We start from the raw sequence: 9,047 nt of genomic DNA on the forward strand, positions 1-9,047 counted from the left end.
TGACACACTCGAGCCTATTGAAGCAGTAACTGTGTCAATTCTGGTTCAGGGTCTTCCTCTCTTTGCAGACCCTCACCTTTTCAAACATAATGTCCCTCTCCAAGGAATAGCCACTCCTAGAAATATTCCCAGTATGTGAGATGAAGCTTTATCTTTTTTGCTTTCAAGAAGCACTCTGGCTGCACTTTCTCCAAGACATATGCATTTGTTTTTGTGGTTTTTTTTAAATTCCATAGGATATTCAATGTTCTTCTCCAACATCAAAGCTCAAAGACATCAATTCCTCTCTCATTCTTATTCATTGTGCATCTCTCAGAAGCATGGCAAGTGATGAAAAAGACAGTGGCCTGCATAAAACACACTTTAGAGTCTTCAAACTGACATCATTGATCCTCAATTATTTGGAGACATCACTTAATGCAGAATTTCCCAGTGCAATACATCTTCTGATCCCCTAACTGCTGGTACCAACTGTATTGATTGTGGTTTCAACTAATATGAAGTCATTGACAGTTCAGTCTTTTATCTATCTATCTATCTATCTATCTATCTATCTATCTATCTATCTATCTATCTATCTTGATGTTGTCCATCAGGCCAGGGATGAGAATTTTTATTTTCTTGGTGTTGAGAAACATTCCATATTGAAGCTGTAGTGTTTGATCTTTTGCAAAAATGCTTCAAGCCCCCCTCCCTTTCAGCAAGCAAGGTTGTGCCATCTTTGTGACATAGATTATTGATGAGTCTTCCTCAATCCTGATGCCACATTATTCTTTATAGAGTCTATATTCTCAAATACTTCGCTCAGCTTATAGACTGAATAGATATGAAGAAAGGATATTACCCTGACACACACATTTCTTCATATGAAACTATGCAGTGTTCCCTTGCTTTGTTTGGACAACAGCCTCTTTGTATAGGTAGAGGTTTCACATGAGCACCAACAAGTGTTCTGGGATTTCCATTCTTCTCAGTGTTAGCTATAATGTGTTATGATCCACACAGTCAAATGCCTTTGCATAATAAAAGAGGCACAGATAGATATTCTTTTGTATTCTTTGCTTTCAATCAAGATCCATCTGACATTAGCAATAATATCCCTGATTCCAGGGCCTAGTGGCATAAAAGATCATGGCAGAAGCTCAACATTTCCTCTCTTTTTTTTAATGTTAGCTTTCCTGGGTTACACTAGAATCTGTGGCACCTAACAACAACAACAACAGCAACAACAACAGCCTTCTTGAGACAAAGCATCCAGCTGCACTGTAACTAGCAGTCAATGTCGTCCACCAGTCTCTACAACACCAGCATGCATCACCTACGGTCACGTGAATTATTCACCTGATGGATCTGAATTTATGTGAGACTTTCTAGTGAGCCACCAAACCCAAGGAATATCAAGGACTGGGAGAAATAAATGAAGGAAGAACAGTTTACTCACCAACCTACTTAATGCAAATAGCACTATCTTTCTCACCAAAACAGAGGAAGAACTGGAGAGTTTTCTGCAGAAGGTCAAGGATTACAGTCTTCAATATGGATTGAAGCTCAACATCAAGAAGATAAAGTTTCTAAACACTGGGCCAATTGACATTATCACAATAAATGGAGAAGAGATTGAGATTGCAAATAATTTCAGCTTACTATGTTCCATGATCAGCACTCTCAGAACCAGCAGTCAAGTAATGAAAAGACAAATTTCATTAGGAAAATCTGCTGTCAGGGGCCTCTCCAGAGTACAGAGGAGCAATGATGAAGTCTAGAGACGAGGATGTGCCTGATTCAGGCCATAGTCTTTGTAGTTATTTGCTATGTATCAGAAAGCTATGCATCAGATAGCTGGACAATGATTTACATGATAAAAGAAGAATTGCTGCCTTTGAGTTGTGGTATTGTAAAAGAGTAATGAACATACCATGGACTGCCAAGAGAACAAATATGTCATGGAGAGGGTGAAATCAAGCTACTCCTTGGAGGCAAAGATTTTGATGCTTTGTCTCATTTAATTTGGGCATGTTGCCATGAAGGACCAGCCATTGAAGAAGGACATCATGTTTGAAAGGGTGGAGGGACAGTGCAGAAGAGGAAGATCCTGGATGAGTTGGATTGACACAGTAGCTGGGGCAATGACTGTAAGTGTGTCAGAGACTGTGAGATTGGTTCAGGATAGAGCAGAGTTAAGAGATATTGTGTGCATTGAAAAACAAGGAACTCATGCAATATTATTCAAAATGGGTGACCCTGGAGGACATTATGCTGAGTGAAATATCTCAGTCACAAAAGGACAAACACTGCATGATGCCATGTTGTAGAAAGTGACTGACATCAGGGTTGGGGTAAGACTGAGAAAAATTGGATAGATTATGTATACTGAATTAAAACAGATGAGGGAGAGAACAGTTTAAAAGTGATATATAATAGCATATTATGATTATCACAGGAATCCAGAATTAAGGTTGCATAGAGGAGTGCATTTTGGGGGGGGCCAGGGGCAGAGTCGGGGCTAGGGGGATTGTATACCTGTAAAGAAGTTTATCTTTTGCTTTTCAAAGAGAGGAGGGGGTAAATAAAAAAGTGCAACAATGAATGAATGAAAATCCAAAAATCTCTGTAAATGTTCATAAAAATTAATAAAATAAAATTTTTAAAAAGAGATATTGTGTTCAGGGTTGCTATGAATTGTCGTTGATGCAACATCACATAACAACACTGTCATAGCAAAAAATGGAATCTGCTGCCAGGGACCTCTCCAAAGAGCTAAAGAGAAACAATGTCAGTCTAGAGACTAAGGCATGTCTGATTCAGGCAATAGTCTTCACAATTACTTGCTCCATCTCACATATGTTGGGTATGCTGCCATGAGGGACAAGTCCTTGGAGAAGGACATCATGCTTGAAAAAGTGAAAGGACAGCACAGGAGAAAAGACCCCAGATGAGATAGATTGACACAGTATGTGGTGTATTGGGGAGAGATGTATCAGAAACAGTGAGACTGGCTCAGGAGAGGGCAAGGTTCAGAGCTATTGTACAAAGGGTCACTATGAGTCACAGGTGACTTGATGGCACATAATAATAACAAGAAATCTGTCATATCTTTCTTAGAAGAGACTTGAATAAAGTCCAGATATTCTATGCCAGGTGCTGATTATGGAACAGACCATGAACTACTCATATGCAAATTCAGATTGGAGCTAAAGAAAACATAATCAAATCTGCAAGAACAAAAATCTGACCTAATTTAAATTAGTTAAACTTAATGATATTAAAAAAATGTAGCTTTTCAATGTCACTGCAACAAGTTAAGTGCTCCATAGCCACACTGGGTTAATGGCTACCTTACCAGACGACATTGGTCTTATTTATTAATGCTACCAGACATTTTAAAAACAATTACCAGGGCTCTGACAATCTGGTTTTAGAAGCTCACAGCCAAGAAAACCTGCTGGAGCACATGGACTTGTCGTGAGTGGAAATTTATTTTAGTAATCATGAGTCCTCTCTGCTCCTCCATTTCCCTGCGCATAAAATGAAGTGTTTTCTCTTAACTCCAAGTAGGTAGATCAATATTCCTTTTGAATCAATATAATGTTTTGCATTGATGATACGTGATTTCAAATGAATGTAATGAGGGAGTTTAAGTTACATTTCCTTTAACTGTTGTTGGTAGTACAGGAAACTTTACAAAACATTTGTTATAAGGTTCAGAACTACTGACATGCACGATAACAATAATGGATGCATTTCTTTTGCCTGTGATAGGAACAAAAAGCCGTGTTCTATTGGAGTTTAATGAAAGACTTGTTCTGATTGATTTCTAGACTTTAAAAATTGCTTTACTAGGGGAGCTCTGGTGGCCTAGTGGCAAGGAACTGCAACTACAATCCCAGAGGTGCACGGTTCGAATCCACCAGATGCTCTGCCGAGGAAGGAGGGACAATCTCCTCCTGTACCAGTCAGATCTGATTTGACGGTACACGCACACAAAAATAATAATAATTAAAAAAACACAAAACAAAAAAAAAGAAAAAAAATTGCTTTACTTGCTCTGTAAATACCACAAAATCTCACTGACTTTCCCAGTAACTCTTTCTCTTTTTTCCAATTCTTCCATTACTTACTGCTTTTTTTAAAAAAAAATCATTTTTGCCTTCACCTTTTAACTTTACACACACACACACACACACACACACACACATAAAATCTTCTAAATAAATTATGTAACTTAAGTTGAGAAAAATTAAAATACAGAGAAAATGCATATAAAAATTGATGATAAAAGTGACAGGGCTCTGGTGGCCCTGCCCTGCAGTCCCAAAAACACTTGGTTTGAATGCGCTAGCGGCTCCATGAAAGAAGGATGGCCAGTCACCTCCCATGTGATTTACTGTCTGTGAAAACTCTAAAGAGAGTCAGCTATGACTCAGTTCCAATTGCATTGCAAACAACAACAAAGATACTGCATACTTTGCGTTTTAAGTTATTGTGCTAAGGCTGTAATAGGTTTTAAGAAAATTATTCAATAGTATGCAGAACTGTTTCTTTCCTTTTACTTTAAGAAAGCTCATTATTTTTAATCATTTTGTTAGATATTAGTTGCTGCTTCCCAACTCTGGTGATGTAGTGCGTTGTGTTTTGTGGGGCCATGGGAAAGATCAGTGATTCAAATCCACACCCTATTCTGAGGGGAAAGGAGCAATCTCTTCCCCGAAAGGTTTAAAGCCCCAGAAATTCCATGGAGAATCGCTTTGAGTTGAAATTCACTTGGTGGCAGTGGGTTTGATTATGATTGTGTGGAAAAGTAGTCCCTTACGGTGTTTTGGACTGTAATCTTTGTGGACACATCTCTTGGTCTATGTCTTGTAATGTCCCCATATGTAGGTTTGAACTAGTAGCTGTTTGGGTTACAACTGTATGCTCAAGACTTGCGCTGTCAGGGCTCTTCTTAAAGTATCGTGCTAGTGAATAGTAGAGTGAAGGATCCAGTTAGATCCTCCAAACTAACCTGCAGTCATCCTAACAACAATTAACAGGGGTCTGACAATCTAGTGTGAAGATTACAGCTAAGAAAATCCTTTGGAGCACATGCACTTGCCATGAGTGGGAATCCATTTCGATACTCAAACTTAACCACTCTGACATGCTGTTTTAGGAAGAAACAAAACATGAAATACCAACACCTTATTAAGAATGGGCATTTATTATATGACACCTGTACTGAGTATAAGATAAAGATTAAATCAACACACAATATGTACTTTTCACTTTATCCCTTTGCTTTAATCTAATAAACTATTGCTGGCAGTCCTTGAATGAAGAACACGAATGCATTTATGTAATAGTGCCCTGTGACCAAAAGATTATGTGTTGTTTCAATATCTATCCTGTTCTACAATATTAGGTCTGTGCTACTCATACAGCTGCTGCTAAATAGAGGTTCTCTAGAACTGTCTGAGTTAATATTGGCTCCAATCATTCTGCTGGCCTGTGGAGTATTAGAGCATGACAGGGTTGCAGTCACATTTCAAAGGCAGAGGTCCTCATTATTCTCTGATTACATGCCTATTACACTGATCTTACATAACCTGCCTATCTTTTTTTCTTTGACTCTTGCTATGTAGTCATTTACCTCTTAAGTTTCAGCACTTGCTTAACCACTTCTAGTTTTATTTTTAAAATTTACATGGCTTAGGTTAGTTTGAGATATGTACAGCTTTAACAGAACAGATTTCTTTAAAGTATGGGAAAAGAAATCAATGACATAGTCTGTGGGAGTTGTAATTAACCCGAAGGCCATCCCTACTAGTAGCTCAATAGAGAAAGAGGGTCCATCTCCTCCTATGTGATTTACAGCCTCTGAAACCCAACAGAGAGTCAGCTACGAGTTGGTTCCAACTTGACTCCAAGAGCTTTTTATTTCTACTTCGACAGGTAATAATTTTTTATTTGTTTTCATTCAATGCCTAATCAAGTAAGCCCTTTTTTGTATAATTCCTTTCTCTTTACTCAATACATTGATTTAACTTTTATTGCTTCTGTTCTCTTGATTTAGAATCCTTTTTTCTGGCCAGCTTAATAGTTTATGATAAGGACCAGTAGTGAGTGTCTGACTAATCAAAATTTTGGCATTTTGAACCTATTTAGCAGCTTTGTTGGAGAAAGTCTAGGAAATCTATGTGTGTCAAAATTGTTCTGTGTACTGAAGAGTTGGAACCAATTCAAAGCTGACCCTCTGGTGGGTTTTCAGAGGCAGGCAGTTAATTGCACAGGAGGAGATTGCCCATCCTTCTCTCACAGAGCAGCTGGTGGCCTCAAACCGTGTGCTTTCAGGATTACAGTGGGGCTTCTTGCTAGGCTACCAGAGCTCTCATGTGTCAAAATTACAGTTTGGAAAATCCTGTTGAGCAGTTCTACTTTGCCATATGGGGTTGTTAAGAGTTGGAATCCATTCAATAGTGTTACAACAAACATTAATAGTAAAAAGTTCTGAGGTGACGTAAACTGTTGGTGTTTCAAACCAATCGTCCATATCAAGGAAGAATAGCCTGGGTGCCTACATTTGAAAGATTATAGCTGGAGAACCCAAGTGGAGAAGTTATGCTCCCAATATGTAACACACGGGGTTGCCATGAGTTGCTAAATAGCAATGAATTTGGGGTTTATTTTGTTGTAGTTTTATTCATTATTATTTTTATAATTAGTCTATTTAGTAATAGACTAGGTGACTTTTTAAGATCCTTTAAAGTTATTAATACACTAGGGTTTTAGTTTCCTTATGCATTTGTTTTGAAAAAGAGAGATATTATATACCATTCCAAAGTGCTTTCTGAAAAATTCTTTAATGGAAATTTTCGGACACAGTTTGCCCATTATCACAAGGATACATGTAGAGTACTGACATTTGCAGAAATTACTAAAACAGAAGTTTGAAAGTGCTAAGAGAAAATAATCTTATCAATTTAAAATATTTTCATATTACTACATGTAGAGTAATGACATTTATGGAAGTGACTAAAACAGTTGGTTTTAAAGTAGTAAGGGAAAAATCATTAGTTTTAAATATTTTTATTTATTAAATATATTAAAAGTATCTTTTATTTAAATAACATGAATTTTATTTTATCAAGAAACCATATTGATCTTATTGTTAATGAAAAAATAATGATTATTAAACTGGTCATTTCTCAGGGTCACAGTGAAGTTGAAGTGAGATAAAAGATGAAATTTAGTTATATGTGTGATTTCATATAGTGCTATTACATACATATTTTAAATCGTTGATATACCTAATGTAAATTTTATTGAAAAAATACGTTTTGTTGATATATGAGTGAAAGTTTACAAGGCATATTGTTTGTTTTGTTTTAAATTTTCAAAACAATCCTCATGCACATTCTGTCCTAAAACACCAATTACAATACACGGAATATCTGATCATCCATTGATTCCACATTGTCTTCCCTTCACCCATCTCAGTAAGGATTGTTTTTCTATCAATTAATTTTCTACTCACCCCAATCACTTCTATTTCCTTCCCTGATAACCATACTAGATTGATTATCTCTGTATGTAAAACTTTCTTTCATCGTTTACAAATTTGCCCTATGTATGTGACTGTGTAAATCATAAACTATGACAAACATTGAGAAGAATAGAAATCCCAGAACACATAATTATGGTCATAGGAAACCTATACCTAGACTAAAAAAGCTGTTATTTAAACAGAGAAAGTGAATCTTGCATTGTTTAAAATCAGGAAATTTGTGTTATGGGGTTGTAACCTTTCTCTATACCTATTTAAACTGTATGCTGACCAAATAATTCGAGAAGCTAGATTCTTTGAAAAAGAACTTAGGTGCAGGATAGGAGGAACACTCATCAACAACCTGTGCTATGCAGCTGACACAACCTTACTTGCTGAATGTGAGAAGGATTTGAAGTGTTTGCTGCAGAAAATCAAAGACTACAACTTTCAGCATGAATTTCATCCAAACATCAAGAAGATAATATCCTCATCACTGGAGCAATGCACAACATCATGATAGATGGCGAAAATATTTAAATTGTCAGTGATTTCATCTTACTTGAATCTACAATCAACATCTTTGGTACCAGCAGTCAGGTACCAGCAGGCAAGTCTGCTGTCAGGGACATCTCCAAATTACTGAGCAGCAATGGGGATAATCTGAAGACTAAGGTGCACCTGATTCAGGCCATGGTCTTTCCCGTCACTTACTATGTAGCTGAGAGCTGGTGACAATGAATGAAAATGACAGAAGAATAACTGATACCTTTGAGCTGTGGTGTTGAAGAAGACTACTTAATTTTCCAAGGACTGTCAAAAGAACAAACATGTGTCTTGGAGAAAGTGCACTCAGAATTAATTCTCTTTAGAGGCAAAGATGGTAAAGCTTCATCTCTCATATTTAAGGCATGTTGCTAAGAGAGGTTATTCCTTGGAGAGACACATCATGCTTGGAAAGGTGGAGAGTCAATAAAAGGCAGGAAGATCTTCAAACAGATGGACTGATACAGTGACTGCAATAATGAGCTTAAGTGTATCGGAGATGATGAGGATGGCACAAGATAGGACAGGGTGCAGATCTGTTGTTCATAGGGTTACTATGAGTCATGGTCAATTTGATGGCACCTAACAGCAACAACGACAACATATAGTATTTCTCCTTTTTGTGATGGACTTATTTAATTCAACATAATGTTCTCTAGACTCATATGTGTTGTGTAATGTTTTATGAATTTTTCATTGTTTCTCAATGTTTTGTAGTACTCCATTGTGTGAGTATACCATAATTTTCCTTTTTATTTGTTTGTGATGACACTTGGGTCATTCCTATTTCTTTGCTATTGTGAACAATGACACAGTAAACATGGATATGCATGTATCTGTTAATTTCATACCTCTTATTTCTTTTGGGAATTTTCCTAATGATGGAATAGCTGGGACAAAAGATATTTCTATTTTAACTTTTTTTTTTAAATTAAGTTGTTTATTTTTCATTTCAATGAACATCTACAGAGATTTTGGGATT

The sequence above is a fragment of the Elephantulus edwardii genome, unplaced genomic scaffold, assembly GCF_000299155.1.
Source record: "Elephantulus edwardii isolate Elephantulus edwardi_28Jun2011 unplaced genomic scaffold, EleEdw1.0 scaffold00179, whole genome shotgun sequence".
Classification (NCBI taxonomy): domain Eukaryota; kingdom Metazoa; phylum Chordata; class Mammalia; order Macroscelidea; family Macroscelididae; genus Elephantulus; species Elephantulus edwardii.